The sequence below is a fragment of the Prionailurus viverrinus genome, chromosome A3, assembly GCF_022837055.1.
Source record: "Prionailurus viverrinus isolate Anna chromosome A3, UM_Priviv_1.0, whole genome shotgun sequence".
NCBI classification, from domain to species: Eukaryota; Metazoa; Chordata; class Mammalia; order Carnivora; family Felidae; genus Prionailurus; species Prionailurus viverrinus.
In genome coordinates, this window is record NC_062563.1 from 74,920,403 (window position 1) to 74,942,792 (window position 22,390).

The following is a 22,390-nucleotide window of genomic DNA, read 5'->3' on the forward strand; positions in this document are numbered from 1 at the left end:
TTTCAGTTAAAAACAGATATTTCCCCAAAGCAGTTGTATAATTTACTAAGTGTGCCCTAAGGATTAGGGCACATTTTCTAGTTCTAGAAAAGTAAAAAATGCTCAGTCATAATATAATGAATCTGTTATAATGGATTCCTCTGGGGTCAAAGTGTGATGTGAATTTGTGTGTGTGTGCACTCATATTACAGTAATTTATAAGTGAAATTTAATTTTGTCTTTTCAACATTACCTTCGCATTGTTTTGTTTCGTTTTTTACCTTCTCATTTAATTAACTCTCTTACATTATGAAGTTAAATAGATGAGTTCAGAAGATGAAAGGATTATGTGATTTTGGCATTCCTCAACAACTGAACAGTCTAAGCTTTGTTAAAAACTATTGTACAGCTCAGGGCACCTGGGTGGCTCAGTCAGTTAAGCATCTGACTTGGGCTCATGTCATGATCTCATGGTTCGTGAGTTTGAGCCCCACATTGGGCTCTGTGCTGACAGTTCAGAGCCTGAAACCTGCTTCACTCAGGTTCTGTGTCTCACTCTCTCTCTCTCTCTCTCTCTCTCTCTCTCAAAAATGAATAAACATTAAAGAAATCTTTAAATTAAAAAAAAATTGTACAACTTGGAATTCCTAGATGACAAATTTTGCATAAAAACTGAGACAGGCTTAGAGAGCCTTTGATCATCACTGTGGCAAACCCAGGGTGGTGCTTTGGAGCAAATAGTGGGCTAAAATTCAATACAAAAAATGAGCCATCTGCAATGAGAATGTATTCCTCAATTCCTGACTTCCTTTAAAGAAGCTCAGAGAGTGGCTCCTGGTATGTTGCCTTTCAAGTCTGTTTCCAGGGAGAACTGCTGCACTTACGCTACTAATGTAATAATGTAGGAGGTTCCGGTTAGAAGAGACTTGTCCTCAGATGTTGGCTTTGAATGATAAAAGAGATTCTTTCCAAAAGGAAGAGGGAGGGGAGATGAAAATACTTGGGGGATGTATGTCTGTTTATTGGATAATACCCTATAAAAGCATCTACTTCACATAATTCTTTGAACCTGGTTTTAAAATTTTGGTGACTTTTTGTTACGTTTTTTAAATTTTTGTTTTGAAATCCATCATCATCATCATCATCATCATCATCATCTTCATCATCACCATCATTTTCACATCAGTGATTGTAACTCTGTCCTTCTAAGGTCCTATGCAGAGATGCCACGATCTTGCTTTGAAATTATCTGCTCTTTTTTTGTGTGTCTTCTATTATTTTCTCTTATGCACTTGATGAAAACATTTCTACTGGGGTTTCTTTCAGAGCTTTATGACTCGCTAATGCAGAAATGACAGCAGAATTCCTATTGTTTTATGTCAAGAACATTTGCCAGCATTTGCAGTGATAACAGCCCTGAGAGATACAGAAATGTGAGATTCAGATGTGGCAAGTTCCCTCAGTACACGCTGGCAGAAGATCAAGGACTGGGGCTGGCTGCTGCATTTTCTAAGGGAGGCCTCGCCAGTGAGGGCGGCTTTTCTTTCTGAGACCTCTCTGCAAACCGCCTCCACCCCATCACATTCCCCATGTCCTACGATTTCCTTCCTACTTGCGTTCAGTTCTAAGGCTCTTTGATAAATAGGCTAATATTTCCAGTGGCCTTAATATATCATTAAATAGGTTTTAAACATAAACATTGTGCCACCTGGACCTACTCCATCTTAAGAACCAGGTCCATTTACTTTCCAAGAAAGATTATTGAATAAAAATATTAAGTGAGTTAAAATAATTTAATAGTAAAAAAAAATTCCACTGCCACTATGTTCTATCCTTTCTCTATCAAACAAACAACCAAAACTTCCATAGGACTCACTGCACCTACCACTGACTTGTGATACTTTTAACATACTTTGTACATACTTGGACTCACTTTAATTTTTAATTCTTTCAAATGGGAAACTTCTTGAAATTCAATAAAACACAATTGCATCAAATCACCTTTAAGACATTATTCCAAAGGAGTTGATTGTTTGCTTCATCACATACTTAGAGCTGGATCTGCTAGGAAATGAACTGACTACATTTTTTTTATGGCTTCTCCAACTCAAGCTTAGAATATTTATCCTCTCCTTTGCTCTTAGCAGTTTAATGCTAAAGGACACATGGACCAGATTTTTTTGAACTATCTTTGATTATACTATCAATTCATTAGTTTATAAAAAATTTTTTTTCATTAGTTTATTTAAATAACACAATTTTATGATTTTAAAAGTTGTACTTTAAGACCCTGTTTGTTATTGGAGCACCTGGGTGGCTCAGTCAGTTAAGCGTCCAACTTTGGCTCAGGTCATGATCTCACGGTCCGTGAGTTTGAGCCCCACATTGGGCTCTGTGCCGACAGCTCAGAGCCTGGAGCCTGCTTTGGATTCTGTGTCTCCCTTTCTCTCTGCCCCTCCTCTGCTCATGCTCTGTTTCTCCCTGTCTCTCAAAAAAATAAATAAAACCATTAAAAAAATTAAAACCCTGTCATTACTTATTCACAAAGCATACGTCATATGAGAAAGTCATATAAGAATCGTTATAAATTGTTAAACTCTTTTACTCTTGTTTTTTTAAAGATCTTATTTTAAAGTAATCTCTACACCCAACGTGGAGCTCAAACACACAATCCCGAGATCAAGAGTCACATGCTCCCCTGATTAAGCCCGCCAGGCACCCCTATGCTTTTTTCTACTTGTGTGCATTTCTATATTTCTTAAATATCAGAAAGTTAGTGTAATAGGAAAGTCACTAAAACACACATCTATGTCAGAGACTTGGAGCAGAACATCTATCCTCATGCAGGTGCACCAGAAGACCTGGTTTCCCAGGCTTTTTTGTTCATGAAAGGTCTCTGTGGTGAGAATATCTCTAGTGGCAAAAGCACTGCTTTATTCATATGGGAAGCAACTCAGGTCAGCTATGATTTTCCTGGTAATTTATGAAAAAGTACTTGGGGGAGAGGAAATTTTGTTTTGCTTTTCAACTAGCTTACTTGGTTCTTAAGCAGTTATTACTTAATACATTCCCTGGGCCCTGGACCCAAGCTCTTTGTGGATGGGGTCTACATCTTACTTTTTCCTGTATTCCTTTTTTTTTTTTTTTTTTGAAAGAGAGAGAGTGAGCAGGGGGAGGGGTAAAGAGACTGGGAAAGAGAGAATCCCAAGCAGGTTCCTGTCAGTGCAGAGCCCGATGTAGGGCTCCATTTCACAAACCGTGAGATCATGACCTGAGCTGAAACCAGAAGTCAGATGCTTAACTGACTGAGCCACCCAGGTGCCCCACTTCCCACCCCCCCACCCCCCATATTCCTAGCTCCTAGAAGAGTGCATGAAACATAGTGGGTTTTCAGTAAATGTTTGTTCAATAAATGGATGAGCGAATGATAATTGTTTGATGGGAACTGATACCTAGAGTGTAAGGAAAGTAGGATCAGTGTTTTATCTCATTGAACTAATCATTTACGTGGAAGGGTAACAGGCAAGATGTGAGAAACAGCAAAAGCAGCAAGATGTCAGCAAACGGAAACTGAAGTAAAGCAATGGCGTCGAGAAGGGCGGAAACTAGGAGGAATAAGGCAGCATCAGAGGTGGGCAACTGTGGAAGTTTTGCCAGGCTAGGTAAGTTTTGAGCTTCATTTTGAAGAAGGTGAGGAGGCTATTTCTAGGCAGGAGGCAGGTCACATTAGAAAACATGCCATGAAACAAAGAGGTTTGCATGAGAAGAGTGGCAGACAGCTGGAGTCAGCACGGCTGGAGGGGCAGTGTGAGGAGCCTGGTGCAGTGCCTGCTTGAAGGTGCTCAGAACATGGTGGCTCAAGTCATAAGCAAAAATTCAGGGCCTGAAAGGTGGGATTGGAATTTGAATTGAACACCACAGGGAACTGCGCTAAACTATGTAGACACAGCCTAATGTAAACATAGCCAAAGAACAAAATAATAGAGTGTGCTTCCTAAAATATCACAACACGTAAATCAACTCACATTTCATCGTTCTAATGCATTAAGAATAGCTAATGGCAGTATTTGGTGATTCCCTCATTTTTCAAAAATGTGCCCACACTCTCCCTCCTAGTGATTTATACTGTTGTAGGGCCCTTTCTTGCTGACTTTGGCACCATCATTGCTTCAAATAATGCAGTCTGATCTTTGCTCGGCTCTCACTTCTAGCCTCTTTATCACACTGACCCCCAGTCTATGGAACTGCATATTTGGTTTCCTCTCAAAAGTTAATGGAGGCAACTGTGTCCACATCTCTGTGGTGTCCATTAAGTCCCTGCTTAGGCCTTCATTCTCTATGTTTTTGGCTCCTTCCTGTCATTCTGACTCATATTTCCCAAACCCCTGACTCATGCTGCTTTCTCTCTCTTATGCAACATTTTAATCTCTGCAATGTTCTTTTCATAATTTGATAACTTACCACGACATGGACATTCAGTGTGTTTTCATGGGCAAACATGTTTTCTGTAGCTTAAATGCTTTAGATTACCATTTAGACACTGTTGCTTTAGATTTAAGGAGTAATTCAGAATTACTTTGGAATAAGCCACCACTGACCAAGGTTGAGAACACACTGAAATAGGAGGAAGGGAACTGAAATGATTTTGCATCTGTCACTGCCTAGGTGAGCTAGGACCACAGCATCAATTCTTTTTCTCTGTTTCTCCATCTGTAGAATAGACTGCCCATCCTTAATGATGCATGGATTTTTTAAAGTTCAGAATCTTCAAAATATATCTTTTTGTTTTCCAGGCTGTAAACACCTAGGGTAAAATGGCCATATCTTTACTAGTTCTGTGGGGAGCACTGTGCATGCTTTGTAAATATTACTTGATGGTGCTGTCCTTTGAACTCCTGTGGTAAAAGAAAAGGCAGTGGTTAAATTCAAGTTGCTGCTATTTCTTCATCTGCATGGATTTAAAATCTTATTGTATCTTCTACAACCATACTAATTTAATCTCATAAATGGAGTAAAGTAGGAAAAAAAGGTCAAAGATTCATGTTTGCTATAAGAAGGAGCTACTTTACTCCTAGCCTCTTCCTCTTCCTGGCTTCCTTCTTTCCTGGCTTCCTTCTCTCTCTCCCCCTCCCTTTCTTTGTTTCTTTCTTGGTTTCTTGGCTTCTTTCTCTTTCTTTCTTTCTTTCTTTCTTTCTTTCTTTCTTTCTTTCTTTCTTTCTTCCTTTCTTTTCCTGTCTTTTCTTTTCTTTGCCTGTCTTTTCTTTTCTTTTCTTTTCCCTTCCCTTCCCTTCCCTTCCCTTCCCTTCCCTTCCCTTCCCTTCCCTCCCCTTCCCTTTCTTTCATATTCTTAACAGTTTAAATAGATACCCATCTGCTCAGAATGATTGGTCCTAATCCTTTCTAGTGACAGGACAATAAATTGTTTCCCAGAACTGTTTCTATTTACTGTATAAAACTTTTTCTTTTAATGTTTATTTATTTATTTTGAGAGGGTAGGGGCATGGGGTTTGATCTCATGAACTGTTAGATCATCACCTGACTGGAAATCAAAAGTAGGACATTTAACCAACTAAGCCACCCAAGTGCCCCTAGAACTTTTTAAATAAAAGGGACTCATTGTGTAAGGATCTGTTATTCTGGGTTTTCATCTTATTTTTCAGTATAATCCTGGAAAGCAGGAACCATCTGAATAAGTGCTGAGAGCAGTCCTGTTTTACTACTGCCTCATTCATTCATGGCTCTTAATAATGATAAGCTGAGTAATCAAGACATTAAACCATATTGCTTAAATTTTGATTAACAAAGTGGTGTGTGACATGTTATATAACTTCATATACAAACTTGTTAAAATTCTAACATGAATTGGTACAAAAATAGACAAATACTTAGCAATATTTAAACATCTATTATTTGATTAGAAATTTGGATCTGCAAGCCTCAGATTTAATCCTGATAACAGCTCTATGGAATAAGTGGTCACATCATGCACAACTTATGGATGAGGCAGGAGGACGTCACTGAAATGTAGATTCGTGAGGTGATCTGCCCAAGGTCACACAGAGTAGAAACTGAAATGCTAGATTTCCATTTTGCCCCTGCAGTTTTGGTCTTCAGAAAGATTCATTTCCTGAGTTTTGGATAGCAGACCTTTAATTGTAGTTTTATATATGTATATATATTCAATTTTTCTTAGAATTAAAGAGATGGTTGTTAATCTGTAGTACCTTGATTCCTCCCTTGTGTCTTTCTTCTCTATTAGAATAACATTCATAGCTCTCCAAGTCTTCTGTTTCCCTCCCCAGTCCTTAGCCAATTATCAACAATTTTTGTCAAAGACTTTCTATTTCCCTTGCTGCTTCTTTCATAGTACTGGAATCAGATTTATCTGGGCTAAATGCCCAGTTCTAGTTAGCTTTTCACCCTTCTGAAATTATCAGCTAGAATTCGCCCAAGCTAAGCAGTTCTAGTGGAGAAAATAAATACTGATATTAAGTAACAAAAGAGAACTGTCTTCATCTATGGCCAGCAGTAGATTTATAGTTCTAGATTCTTATCTGTTCTGGCAAAACAGATTGTTAATAATTGGTGTGCTTTAAATGATAAACAAAAATATCACCAAAATCAACAAACATCAGCCTCACTGATAGTTCATTTCTTTGTTTTAGAGGGTGGTGAATCTAGTGTCCTGGAAGTCCTTGTCATTGCCCTGTGTTCTATCAGAACCTTGAAATATGCTGTTCTTATATGGAAAAACCAGGCTACATGGACTTGGAGTTGCTTTTCCAGCAACGATGATTGATTTTCACTACAAATGGACCCTTTCTCAAGCAGTTTCCTCTGTGGCTAGTGGTGCTCATTTGCAAGACGATCAGATGAGGTTAGACACACAGTTCATGAACATGGGGGAGAAAACCAAGTGGTACACATGACCAGTTCAACTCGTGACTCACCTGTACTACACACAGACCAAAGGAACCAATTGCTCACAAGGCCAAAACAGAGCAAGCAAAGAAATGGAGTCCTTAATTATTTTTCTGCTCTTTTTGCACACTTGCAAAGTGAAACTTACTGCTTTCGGAATCTTAAGGAAAAACATTTCTACTTGATAAATGATTGCTAGTCGTCAAGAGTGTTCTCTCACACCTCTGTGAATATGACATTTCTCAGGTAAACTCCCTTTTTTTTACTTCTTAAACTTAATTACCTATTAAAAATATGTTTGGGAAAAGATGACCCTGGTATTTGGATTGATATTACAACCAGTCATCAACCCACAACCTTGTGTAGGTAAAACTGTATTTTGAAAGAAGTGGCACCATTAATCTTTGCTTTAGGGTGGTTCAGTACCAGGAATTAAAGACAGTCTGTGTGAAAGTTCCATACAAGCTGGGGACCAGCTTCAAACTGGATGGCTTTCAGAAGCATTATGATCCCATCTTATTATGGGATGCCTTTGAACTGACATTTCAATTGTGGTTTCCTGGTGCCCTACCACTTTACCTCCCTCCTCCCAACCACCTTCCATCCCCGGCTCCAGATCAAACCCCTGGAGAGTGATGAACTGAATGGAGACTGACTACATTCAGCTGAATCCATCATGCCCTGCCTAAGCACTGTGACTTGATTCCTGGCCCCCTCCTTGAGCCTTGCAGCCAGATTAGTCAGTCTTCCTAGCCCAAAGCACACACATTCTTGGCTTACTCCTTCAGGCCAATCATCGCTTGAGGTCACACAAGCCCCTGGCTATGGCAATGCCAATTATAACAAGCATGGCTTGGTGACCTCCTAATTGTATGAAACCAATTACATTATACTTGTTGTTCATTCAACAATAAACAGCTTTTGTGCCCACTAAATTGGGGCATACTACTAAATTTGCTGAGTGTAATTTGGCAATACTTCTCCAAATCATTAACTGCTTAAGGCTTTTTAAATAAAGCACATCTTTGTGCTTCTTGCCTTCAGAGCATGTTACCTTCTTGTGTATATTTTCCTACCCATTTCATTACATCTTACTTATGATGTTTCTGCACAATGTTTCCCCATATGCCTCAGGGCCCTTATGTTTTTCTGAATTCCAAATGAAGCAAAGAGGTAGGATGAAGGAGGGGTGGAACTCAGCAAATTTGCACTAAATTCCTTTCTCTTTTTGATTCAAAATTCCAGAACAATGAAAAGCAATGAAAGGATAAATATGTGAGTAAATCTAAATGAATACTGACTGTATTTGTTACAATAATAGGAAGGTCTTTGGGGATTTATAAAATATTTGGGGTTTATAACATATTTGGGATTTATAAAGTATTTATAATTAAAATACATGAGAATAATACATTGGCAGGAAGGTAAATAGAGTTTAAGTATTTGAAGGTCCTTGCATTGTCTGGGAAGAAGTAAAACTACTAATTTATTTTAGACTTTGATAAATCAAGGATGCATATCAAAGTAATCCCTAGGGAAAACACTAAAGGAACAGTAAAATAGCATAAAACTACAAATCTAATTCGGGGAGAAATGCCATAATACAAAATGAGAAGGCAAGAAAAGAAAGAAAAGGAAACTAAAATGTGCAGGACAAATAGAAGGCAAATAATAAAATGGTAGTTTAAACCGAATCAAAGCAATTGTTATATTAATATAAGTAGATTAAATGCTCAGGTTCATTACAAAGAAAAAAAACCTAAAAATTCTGTTTTAAGAGAAAAAATTTGTTTTTAATTTGAGAGAGAGGGAGAGAGAGAGTGAGTGGGGGAGAGGAGCAGAGGGAGAGAGAGACAGACAGACAGACAGAATATCCCAAGCTGGCTCCACGCCAGCTTGGAGCCTGATGTGGGGTTCGATCCCGCAACCCTGGGATCATGACCAGAGGTGAAATCAAGAGTTAGACGTTCAACAGACTGAGCCACCCAGATGCCCCAAGAGAAACAATTTAAATATAAGGACACAAGTTAAAGAAAAAAAGATGAAAAAATACTATGCAAACACTAATCAAAAGAAAGTTGGCTTTGCAATATCAATATCAGACAAAGCTGACTTTAAGGAAAAAAAAGATTACTAGACAATAAAAAATAATACTATGTAGTGAAAAAAGTTTTAGTTTACCAGGAAAATGCAGAAATTCAGGACAGAAGTGCATTTAATCACAGAGCCTCCATATAGATAAAGCAAAAATAGGTAAAACTAAAGGGAAAATGAATACACACAATTACACTAAGAGATTTTAACATATTTCTCTTAGTAACTAAACAAATAAACATACATTTTCAGAAATGAATAGAAAATATGAATAACACGATTAAAAACTTTGAACTACTTGATATACATAGAAGGCCACACAAAATACATAATCTATTCAAGCACTGAGAGAATGTTAAAAGAAAATGATCATATGCTAACCTTAAGGCAAGTCTAAATACATTTCAAAAATTACAATATACAGATTTTGTTCCTTCACTACAATGCAAATCTGATAGAAACAACATTGATGACAACAAAACCAGAAAAATCTCCTTCTTTTGGAAAAGAAGACACACACTTTCAAAGATCTCATGGTTTAAAGAAGATACAATTGAAATTTGAGACTATGTCAAACTGAATGAAAATGAAAATATCACATATGAAATCTTGTGGGCCCTTAAGAAGGCCTATAGCCCCTCCTTCCTTCCTTACATCTCCTTATCTTTTTACCCACTGCACTCAATTTACAAGAGAAGAAAATACAAATAGAATTTGTATCATAGATGGTCTGTTATAAAGTGAACTTTAGGGTTTTGAAGGGCCACTTAGAGAAGAAGGGAAAAATCTTGACCATGTCTTTCCAAAGGCAGAACTAGAACATGAGGGTAGAAATTCAAGGAAGGCAGATTTTTTAAAAAAATGTTTATTTTTGAGAGAGAGAGAGAAAGAGAGGGAGGGAGAGAGAGAGCAGGGGAGGGCAGAGAGAGAGACACAGAATCCAAAGCAGGCTCCAGGCTCTGAGCTGTCAGCACAGAGCCTGATCCAGGGCTTGAACCCACGAACACGAGATCATAACCTGAGCCCAAGTCAGACGCTTAACTGACTGAGCCACCCTGGGGCCCCAAGGAAGGCAGATTTTAGTTCAGGGTAAGAAAAAAAAAAACTATGGTCATTGGACATTTTAATATATTAATAAGTAATGAGGTTCCCGTCCCTGGAAATATGCAAATGATGTAATGTGGATCTCAGTGGTGGTGGGGATTTGACAGGTCATCTGTGTTTAAAAACGATGTGAAGGCACTGCATGAAAATATGGCAGAATGTTAACAATTTCTGAATCTGAATCTGATGGCAGGTGTTGAATGTTCATTGTATCACACATTCAACTTTGAGTTTGAAAATGTTAATCAAAAAATCAAAAAACAGATGCTGCAGGAACCCTAATGTAGAAAGTTGTGAGGGTTCAACAAAATTCAATGTCTATGCGTTCTCTCATTTGACACATGATGCACGTACATATATCTCTGTAGAGTTGTAATGTTTACTTCTATACTTTCATAATTTATCCCCTACCATCTGAAAACCTTGCTCTATGATAAAGTATAGCAAGGAAAGATCTCATCTTAAGTGGTTATTTTATTCCTCTTCCTTGAGCAATGTAGGAGTTAAAATCTAGACTTAGTATTTTTTTGTCCTGTATGAATTATTTTTCAGGAAGGAACGCTCTGCAACCTTCATCATATTAAGGCATAAGATTATTCAGTGATCAAAATGTTAAATTTGAACAATTATCAGCTTGTGTCCAAATCTTTAATATACTGTTAAACCAAGTGAGACTTGACTTTTTGGTTTTGTTCCAAATTGATACTACAGTTGCCATTTTCCCCAAGTTATTCATGAATTATCATGCATATTTGAATTTAAGTTGCTGATAAATTGTGTTTGACATACGCAGGATGTGGGATATCCCCTCCTGTCTGTGTTAAAACACGTTCAGTGTTGTGAGGTAACAGCATTCAAGTAACTCCTGAGTATTAGTTCAAGGAGTACCTAAAGGCAATAGGAAACTAAAGAAAATACTGTTCAATATAACTACTGACCCGGTGAGTGTTTCCATCCTAAAGACTTCTCAAGCTAGCATATTAAATAGTCTTCGGACTTTTAAATGAGTTTGAAGCATTTTACCTTACATTTCCATCGGAGGCAAAATTATATTTGGACTATGTATTCTCTGTGCTTGCTTCGGCAGCACATATACTAAAATTGGAACAATACAGAGAAGATTAGCATGGTCCCTGCGTAAGGATGACACGCAAATTCATGGACTGTATGTTCTGAGATCTGAGAGACAGAGATCTGTTCTGAGAGATGAAGATCTCTTTCAGTTTTAAAAATCCAAAAGTAAAGCCTACTTTACTGAATTCCTGAATGCTGTTGTAAAAAATACTCATTTTCCAACTCTTCTTTCTTCTGCCCTCTCTAACTTAAACTATTGGATCCTGGGAAACCTGAATAACATGCTCTTGCTTTTTGATGAACCATGATCATAGGTCTCTATTTCTTCTTCCCTTCTTTTTCATTTTTCAGCAGTGGATTCTGATCTATAGTATAAAAGGAGCATCTAAAAGTGGACTCATCTTTCAGGATTAAATGGCTCTGTTAGCAGAGTGGGATGAACAGAAAGTGCTCCTCCATGTTTAAATGCACTACTGTGTACCTGTAAAGTTACATACTTTCAGGAATTTAGAGTTGCTTAATGCTTGTTTGGCAGCATAAACTCTGAAAAAAAATCTCATGGGGAAACACGCCCCATACACAGTTTCTGTGTCTGTAGAGTACAAAGGGAGATGGACCTTTGCCAGTTATACAGTCAATATGTTAAAGGTAGATGCCAAACTAAGTCAGTCTTTAAGGGAATTTCTTGGCATGAATCAACACAGAAGAAAAAAGAAAGACTGTGTTCTTAGATCTGTTATATATATATATATATATATATATATATATATATATATACTCAAAATGGTTACTGCATGGAGCACATCCGTAGAGTCTATCATATTCCAAGTTTTCATTTTAGAAGAAAATGGAAAAATTGAACAGTTCATATTGTTAATTTTGAAATTAGCCTGGAATTATTTTTCCCTAGAAATGTAATAATTTGTTTATGGAAACCTCAAAATGAAAATCTTTGGCTTCAGGCATGTATGTGGTTAATGTGGATGATTGTGAGGCTGCCAGATAGGTATAAGGACCTATCAGCCAGGGATCTGTTTCAGGGCTTCCAGAGTTACAACAATCATACTATTTTCTCACTGCACAATATTTTTAAATCATAGGTTATTATATTTGAGATTTTTTTTGTTGCTTGTGCTAGCTTTTTTCTAACCTAATTATACCAAGAATTTATTATACCAAGAATTAGAGTTTATGGGAGGACTTGTTGATCTTTTTAGAAAGTCTGAGAGCCCTAGAATAAATTTTTTTTCTTATGGAACTCACTGACAGAATGAATGATATGAAATATGACTGAGACACAAGAGTGGGTAAGATCACAGGTCTTAGCATCGAGTAGGTCTCAGTTCAAATTCAAGAAATACCACATTTTAGGTGTGTATTCAGGGAAAGTTATTTAACCTTTCCAAGTTTCACTGCCACATCTGTCAAGGAGGGATAATACCCATTTCATAATGGTATTGTGAGTACTAATTGAAATAACACCCCCTCTCCTGCAAATGGTACCTGGTTGACACTAAGTGTTCAATAAATTGTATTTAACATTGTGAGATGACTATAAGTCAGTGTATATCAGGTTGGCACCTCTGTTGTCTACAGATGGAAGGAAGCAAAAAACTTCAGAAAGTCAGGGCTTTTAATATAATTTTCTATGCACTTGTCTATAATTACATATCCTATCCTTGTTTCCTTGCTCAGTGTCCTATTTTGAATGTGGTCTGTCATGACTGAAATCCAGTCAGGAGAATGACCACAGCATTGAATGACTTCCCTTCCTTTGGCATAGTCCAGATAAATGGATATGAGAATAGGTAAAATCAGCTTTCTTAAAGTTTTTCTCATTGGGGAAACTGCATTTAAACAAAGGAGATATGGCAAAACAAAAAGAAATCTAGTATTATTTTGTGATACGACAGGACAGTTAATTGCTTCACAGCAATGGAGTATTAATGTTTATAAAGGCTACTTAGCAAACATAGCTTTAATTAGAGCTCTAATTAGAACCTATATGTTACTCTGAGAAAGAACTTTTGTGTGAACAAGTTCCAACTATGAAAAAGCTATGAAAATGTAAATTTCAGCAGCAATTTTTATTATATTGGCTAAGAAGAGGATATTATGGTCATCATCTTTCAAGACAGTGCTGAAGTTACAAATCAGAACCAAAGAACAGATGGGGAATATTTTCAAGTGTAGTGGAAACAACTGCATGTAAAGTCAGGACAAGTATTTCTGGTTGTTTATTCATAAGGACAAGGCTCAGAGTTAGACTCTAAGATGAAAACATTGACATCTGACTTTTCACATGAGGAGTCTCCACAAAACATAATGGTGATCTGCATAATTTGCAGTTGATGAAGCATCCATTCAATCACATCATACAGGAAAGTTTGATTTTGAGGCATTTGTTGTTGTTGTTGTTGTTGTAAATGCAATGCTAGTAATATGGTAAGAGCGTGGCATATTAAAAATAGTCTTTAGGAAGATTAATTTTGGTTTCCTTCAAACACTAAATGACCTCTTCCCAATGCTTTCATTATAGTCGTAGGTAAATTATGTATGTGGATATGACAGACTCTTGTTTCGATATCAAGGGTTTAACTGAGAAAATTAACAGGAAAAAAATGAAAGAATTTCAAGCTTGAAGAAAAACACTGTGCATATGGTTATAGTGTGACAAACCGGCAGGTGGCTAGGCTGACTTCTTTCCGTCATCTTCTTATACTATCTTTCTCTATCTTCCACCTCTGACTCCTTCTTGCTCTTTAAACATTCAATTTTGTATTTGCCCTTTCTCAATATCACCCTGATCAGTCAGACGATTCTTTTTAAGTTTATTTATTTTGAGAGAGAGAGAGAGAGAGAGAGAGAGAGAGAGAGCGAGCGAGCAGGGGGGGAGCAGAGAGAGAGGGAGGGAGAGAGAGAATCCCAAGTAGTCTCTGCACTGTCAGCACAGAGCCTGACAAGGGGCTCAAAGCCTCACAACCGTGAGGTAATGACCTAAGCCGAAATCAAGAGCTGATGCTTAACCAACTGAGACACCAGGTGCCGCAACAGACTATTCTTTTAACTTGAGAGCTCTGACTGCTGTCACATCCAAACTAGTGTTAGGACATCTCTTCCTGGTTTGTAGGCCTTGGGCACTGCTGCTTCACCAATGGTTTGGGAGGGCTGTTTTTCTGGCCCAGCGCTGTGACCCTCCAGTGCACCAATTGGGAGCTCAGCAGGGTGCCCCTGCCATCTTTATCTCCTCAGTGAAGGTGGGCTGCTGTCCAGGCCCCCAGAACTCCAACACCTGCAACTAGTCTCATCATTACTCATGTAGATGTTGATAAAATGCAGAAGGTCCTGTATGATTAGCTTACACCTCACTGCAACATAACAGGTGGTCTAATATAAAAACAAGTCTTTTCCTTAAATTCCAACTTATCAATGCATTCCTATATGATCATCAGTCAGGCTACATACCGCCGTGTGTAAGACACATGTTGCCGTCTGTCTGACTTTGCCCCCCATGAGCCTCTCCCCAGCCCCTGTACTTTAATAGGATAGATTTCTTTTCAAGGTCCAGCTCGTGCCCACCTTCTTTATGCTTCTTTTCCCAGATTACTTTGGGTCAATGTAAGATCACTACAGAAAGCAGCTTGTCCAGTTGACTTTGGGACAGCTGTATCCTCGTTAAGAAAGAACAGTAGCAGCAAACTTGCTATCTCTAGAAAGTCAACTGCCTTGAGAGGTCTTAAATAGTCGCTCCCAACCTCCTCCTTAACCAGAGCCTTCTTAAGGGTAAAAGCATGCCCCTTTGTCTGGTTCAGGGTCCTAAATAAGTTGTGCTCTGACTACCGAATGCTGGCATTCTTTATTAGGAAACCAGCTGCTGGATAACCCGAGGTACACATCAGTGGCCCATATAAATTTTATGGCCCCAATTTGTTGAAGGTACCAACTGAGCTTTCCATTGGATTTGATGAATAAATTCTAGCACCGTTATATTACAATGTGGCAAAACACAATAAATAACACTCAATGCTTCCATAGTATTTATACAATTGTTACGACATTATTTTTTTCTTTTACAAGACTAAGGGATTCCCTGCCAAACAAGGTGAATGTATAGAACTTCTTGTAGCTTCTGCAAAGGCTGAGTTAAATTTTACTTTCAAATTAGTCTTCCAATAAGTTTTAGTACAAGCTTTAAGATGGAATAAATCCCAAGTAGTAAAAATCCTTTACGAGTTACAGTTATATTCTGGGTGGATAAAATCATAATGGCCTGGAACAACGCACTAACTGCTGAGTGGATTTTTAATGCTGATGTTTTTAGCTGTTTCTTGAGCTATTTTCCCTATTGCATTGCATTTCATTAAAAATTTGAGCTCTGCTATTTTTAGAATGAAATCCATACTTAATTTGCCCTTATAGCACTGTTATAAATGGAGACTAGAACCAGTCCTGATTACTTACAATGAAATTATCTGAGTCAACAAAGTTAGGATTCAGAAATGTTTTAAAAGTAAATGATGTGTTTATCTCCTCTGTGAGTGAAGCAAGCAGACTTCCTTTGGGTTTGCAGTAGTCCCATATTTGTACAGGACATCTTTCACTTGGTGCAGAGGAAAACTCACTATGTCCTTTTCCACCATCTTCAGGATGAAATCTAAACTTTTTAATGTGCCGTGCAAGGCCCTTCATGATTTGATCCTTACGTACAGTCATGTGCTGCACACTGAATCATACAGAACACCTGTCCCCTTCTTTTGTCTTTTACTTCTGACCTTAGCAAGTGCTCTTCCCTCTGCATGGAACATTCTTTCTCCTTTCCCCCCTTCTCTTTCTCTAAATTGTTAAAGGCTAATGCCCACAACTTCCTTAGACTGAAGCCTGATGTCACCTTCTCTGGGAAGTCTTTAAAATGCTACTCAAAATGCCACGTTGTCAATGCTGTCCACTTCCTCATAGATGGTGAACTTTTGAGGGTGGGCAGGCAATATAAGCTTTTATCTTTGTATTCTCAGCATCTTTGTATTGTGTGCTCTGCACACAATAGTTACTCAACTCAAGCTTGTTGAATCATCTTACAGTTATAGGATAGTGAGTCTGTGGTCTTGTGCTATCTCCCAAACTGTAATTATCAAGGCAAATGTTAAAACTTTCTTTCCCCATATTATTCCTAAATCAAATGTAAAAGAATAAAGTAAATCTAGACAACTAATACATAATCTCCAGAAGACACCACTCTTGTAAAGGAGAAGCACAGGCGTGACTATTGCTTATGAAGTGTTTTAGAATGGAAGCTTAAACAGATCAATAAACAGACAAAATAGGTGTTTTACCTTTGCAAAGTTCTAGCTGTTGGGTAGGTCTTAAACACACACATGCACGCGCGCACACACACACCCACACACTATCACGACTTAGTGAAGGGAGATCTAAATCTAGTTAAGACTCCTTTGGATTATTTCATAAGGTAAACTATATAGTCTTATGTTCTTAAGTTCTTGCTTTATTAGCTTAGCAGCCCAGCCTTACTCCCACTCTCAAACAGCCCCTTCTTTTTTTGTATTCCATTTAAATTCTTATTTTTAATGAAGATAATTTTTAACTAGGAAATGCATTTCCCCTAGCCATACCAGGAGAACTTTTGCTCTCCTCTGTATATAACCAGATTATTTCTTGGTTCATGCTTACATGCAAAATGGATGATAGGGGGCATATAGAGGAAAGTGGGCCTATGGATAATTACCTCTTGCCATAATTTCCTGTAATTGCGAAAACCTTGTTATAATCAGAGCATGACTCTGCTTAGGTTATGTTCATTGCATTTCACAGCACCACAGCCTTAACCATATTAGAAATAAGAGACGACTATTAAAGGTCTATGTTCAGACATAGTTTATGGTCAGAGACTTACTCTGTATTCCTTCAGCCATATATTATGACTAATGAACATTCTACAGTTTAATGGATGTGAACATGAGGTCGAAAGGCTGATTGTTCAGGAGATCATTTAAGGGCTTGTTTAGCTTCTAACTGGTTATTTCATGGGGTGTAAGAGCTGAAATTATACCAAAATATTATTAATTTACAATTTGATGTTTACCTTTGTAATACTTATGAATAAATATGTTGCCAAACAATATTATAAACCATTTACCCTACTTAGTTAGAGTCATCTTTGACTCAAGATTTGAGTCATCACTTACATGCAAAAATAATGAATGTGTCTGTTAGAAATAGTTTTAAACAAATTACTGTGATCCTGAAAATAGTCCTTGTGGAGCAAACTCTTTTTATGTTTTGTATTAGCATTGTTATTATATGCACAGTACTTGAAAATTAATGCAATTCTTTTTGAGGAACTCACTCACTTTACAAGAAGTCAGATCCATCCCAGTCCTATTAAGATGATTTAACGTATTTAACCATATGTGTATATTTATTTTTCCTCCTCATCCTACAACTGTCTGGAGGCAGTGTTTTCATTATGTCATTCTTTGCTCAAAATCTTTTACTAGTTACGACATTACTAAATCTGAATGGCTTAACCAAGAATTCAGGGTTCATATAAACTGTCCTCCAATGATTCAGTGACTTTTCCTATCTTGTTTCCTGTAGCCCCCACAACAGCCCACCTTTCCCTCACCCCAAACAGTGACATGATATTGTCACCATTATTCTGTATACAGGACATCCACCCAGCAAAGCCTGCCCCTTCTCTTCTCAGGATTATTTATATCCAGTTCATCCTTCATGACTCCGATTACATCCACTACCTCCAAAAAGCCCGTTATGGCCTCTGTTTGCAGCAACCAATTCCTCCTCTGGACTCTACCACTGCTTTTACCATTGACTACATGGGGAATGAGGCTCTCAACTAATGTTTTGTTGACCTGAATTGTTAAGCTGAATTATTTGTGTCATCTAATTTTTTTAAAAATCAGACCTTACTTTACCTCTTCAGCTAGCCTGAAAAGTCCTTGCAAGTAAGGTGGTATGTTTAGGCATCTAGTACAGTTTGAATACATATAAACTGAACACATCGATACATGATTTGGAGAATAAACGACTAAAAGCTGAACAAATGAATGCATGCATGGTGCATATTTCAGGATGTACATGAGAAAATATATTCTAAATTTACATTAACAATTTGGGGTCTAGCCAGGTAAAGGTGGAGTTCTTTAAAGCCAAGGCTCATGATATTTAAATTATCCTTTTATGCCTACAGGGTAAAAAGTAGTGGATCCAGCAAGAATGGCTAGAAACAGACTTTTTTAGTTCCATAATCACTCAGTTGAGAATTTAAGATTGTGTTTGGGAATTTAAGATCAGCATGAAGTTATGGCGACAACCTGGCCACAAAATGTCTCCTTTTCCTTCCATCCAAGGAGGGAATGTGACCTCATTCTCTGAGAAGGGATTCTCCTCCAAAGCACTCAAGGACTATCTCTCTGAAAAATTAAATGAAATGCAAAATGGGGGCAGGACAGAACCAATCTTACTCAGAGCATGCATGAGTTCTGGGGTGGGGGAAGTCATTGTTGAGTTTTATAATTTTTTTCTTTTAAATCTTTGAAAAAAGAAATCAACTCTGGTTTCAGTTTAATTTAAAAAAAAAAAAAAAACCTACATGACCACTTCTTCAAATTTGTTCCAGATGGATTTAGTCATAGAATGATTGATTATCCACTCAATGTGAGCTATGTGGTTAAACTCAGAAACCTACAACAAACTGGTTTGGAGCTGTGTTTCATGGTAAATGGCAGAAAGGGTAATCCTTAAGCTGTCATTTTAGAGTTAGTGATGAGGAAAGAGGAATTTAGTAGGCTACTTATGTCAAGAGAATGTATTAGCAAATGGATGGCTGAATATGAGGAAATCTTATGAGCATAATACTTTTTTTCCCCTTTCTGGATTTCACAGTAAGGGGAACTACATCTGACTGGGAGTCCCCTTGAAGACTGCCCAAGCTCTCACTGACTGCTTCATGAACCAGACCCACTTCCCCAGGATGCTTCAGGCCTGAGGCCAGAGGTTGGCCTCTAACTGGTTTCCTAGTACCTAGGATATCCTAGTACCTAGGATTGTACTCTATCTAGTACCTACTCAACAGGCCCAAAGAGATTTTTATTATTGGCATCAGAGACACCTGGGAAAATCTGGAAACTAATTCTGGGGAAAGTGAACCAAAGAGAAAAGGTACTGAACTCCACACAGAGCTGTTTAATGTACTTTAAAAAGCAATTTAACAACATTTGGTTCATATTCATTTTAAGAAAAAATAAAACACTTCCTTTGGATTTTAATTACTCCTTTTAATAGCCGTATTAGCCTTTTATCTATCCTTTCCATCTGGCTAATTCACAATTTAGCTACTAGAACATTCTCTTAAGAGAGTTTGGATGTGGCTGGTGGCTTTCGACCCATGTCACCATCTGATTTTACAATTTCCTCTATATGTTGTTCCATTTTTTGGTTTCCACCTTCATTGATTTTTCTGTTTTTGCTTATGTATCTTTTCCCTTTTTTTCCCTTCAGAGTGCACTTCATTATTGTCTTCTTATTGAAAAACAAGCCACTATCCTGCCTCCTTATCAAGATACCTACTCCTTAGAATCCCAAGAAAGTCCATGTTACATTTTATGGCTTCTGAATTTTTAAATCTTACATAACCTATTTACTGTAACCTTAGGTTATATTTCCCATGTCTCCTAGTACACTTTTGAGGCAAAAGGTATAAACATGTTTAAACATGGTTAAACAGAGATTTCTATGGGAGAGATGGAGAACATTTTCCACAATTCCCTACCAAACACACAGATATCACAGATGTCTAGGACAAAAGTTAACATGAAGCAAAAAGGATGTTTATTAAATTTATTTTAGGTAACAGGCATGTAGACTTATGCTAATCTGCAAGAATAAAGGTAGTTCTTGTGTTTGCTCACAAAGTTTTTGTTTCAAGGCTATTTATTTGTAGAGTAGATTAAAGGAGATTTTAATTACAAAGTTTTCAAATCAAAGGATATGGTCATAATTACTTAGGAGTAGTTTTGGGCAGGATTGGTAGGATTTTAGAAATTACAAGTCCATGAAGGAGAGAAAGGTCCATTCATTCAAAAGGAGCTGTCAGAAGAGTGAGGTTCTTATGGATAGTACTTTGCCTACTTCAACCACACGTATCAGACTCTATATCTGAATGAGTCATACAGTCTCTTGCACTGCTGTGGAGGTGGGTGCATTTTGCTTTTTAATTCATATTTTGCTTTTTGAAACTATTCATAATTCTAGATGTAACTCTAAAGGTTTGGCTGGAATCAACGAGGGGGGGATTTTAATTACACATTGTGGTAGGCAGCTAGTGACATGGCTCCCAATGATTCCAGACTTCTGGCATTTATGCCGTTGAAAGTGGACTGGATCTTGTGACTGGTTTCTAGTGAACAGAACATGGCAAAAGTGATGGGTTGTCACTTCCATGATTAAGTTACAAAAGCCTGTGACTTCAGTCTTAGTAGCATTCTCTCTCTCTTGCTGGCACTTTCTCTTGCCCCCTCACTTGCTTACTCTGATAAAGAAGGCTGCAATGTTGTAAGATGCTCTATGGAGAGGCACATGCAGCAAAGAGTTGAAGGAGGAAGAACCCATGAGGAATAGAGGCAGGAAATGAATCCTGCCAACAACCACTGGGGAAGGAGCTAGGAGGAGGGTCTTTCCTAGTCAAATCTAGAGATGGCTGTAGCTTAGTGAAAGACCCAAAGCCAGGGGATCCAGCTAAGCCACACCTCAATTCCTGACCCAGGAAAAATGTGAGATAGTAAGTGTTGTTGAAACCATTTGGTTTTAGGGTTATTTGTTATCTGGCAACAGATAACTAGGGCATAGATTTCCTTATGGTTTCTGTGTGATGGATAATAAAACATAAGCTGAGTAAGGACTAGTTATTTTGGTTGTAAACCTGGTTTGAGTCTGAGGCTAAAAACAATCCCAAAATGTGAAATGAACAGATTGTTCTTTGCTGAAAGGTACTTAGGAAGGCAGGAAATCTTAATTCAAAATCAAGAAGATAATACAAAGCCTTTAACATTAAGCGTTGGCACCTTTACATTTTAAAGCAGTTTATATTAATACATGCAAAAAGTATATTTACTGTGCACCAAAGTAAAAACAACTCCTTTCTATGCTAGAATTGAAATGGGAGTCCTGGGCTGTGCCATGAACCACAATAATTACCCCTGTCAGTGCCTGGAGAAAAGACTGCAGTGATCTAGCTTTTAAAGCTTCAGTGATTTGGTCCTGACTTTTAACAAACAACCAGTACAAGGTGTGAACTGTTTTGTCAATAAAGCTTCACGTCATTACAACTGTCTGGCTTTTTGTTTCTGAGTCATTAATGCTATTATAGTCACAGAAGTCACCTGAATTCTTCCCTGGGCAGATTTTAACTTGCTCCGGTATGTTTTCCTGATAAAAATACCATCTGAAAGGCAAAGAAGAACTCCTATCAATAGAACCACTTGACATACCAGGCATGTATCAATCAAGAGCCATATAGCTACCACCCTTGTAAAGCTTATAACCTAGACAAAGTGCATTCTCTTTACCTCTCTCTTACTTTCTCTCATTTTTAAAAATTATTTTCAATAAGAGCTGGAAAGGACAACTCTTTTAACTTTAACATCTGAGAAGACTGAGGCCCAGAGAGGTTAACTGGTTTAACACAGTCTGAGTCACTTAGGGGAAGACCCAGATGGGAACCTTTGTCTTTTGCTGAGTTTCATGGGATTTCTGCCACTCTTGGCTGCCAAAGACTACTTTCTGGGATCCTCCTGAGCATTCAAGCATAAAAACATTCTACTGCAGGAGAAAATTCTATTAATTAGTAAGCAAAGAAAATATCTATGTATTACAGCTGTAGCTGTTACAACGGAATTTGCATTGGAGAAACTGAGTACTAACCAGAGGAGAAAAATATCTTTCTGAAAACAAAAAACAACTCACCACATGCAAATTATCCACATTATACCACATTTTGCTAAAGGCAGCAAGTAGAGGATGAAGAATCACTAGATATATCTGCTTCCTGGTGGGAAGCACAAATTGTCAACTACTGGAAGACACGCTCTGTTATATATCAACAAAATCTGGGGACTTTGTAGAAATGTGAGATCTCGGGTCTCATCCTAGACCTACTGAATCAGTATCTTCATTTTAATAAGAT

At 37.7% G+C, this 22,390-nt stretch overlaps 1 protein-coding gene and 1 non-coding gene across 3 annotated transcripts in view; one reads left to right on the top strand and one right to left on the bottom strand.

Annotated features, from left to right (window-relative positions):
* EFEMP1 (EGF containing fibulin extracellular matrix protein 1) overlaps positions 1-22,390 on the bottom strand; it is a 60,568-nt gene that overhangs the window by 18,235 nt on the left and 19,943 nt on the right. The gene's annotated exons all lie outside the window — the stretch shown is intronic.
* LOC125163205 (U6 spliceosomal RNA) lies at positions 11,170-11,273 on the top strand. Its single transcript, XR_007151350.1, has one exon. It is a non-coding gene; the product is annotated as a U6 spliceosomal RNA (small nuclear RNA).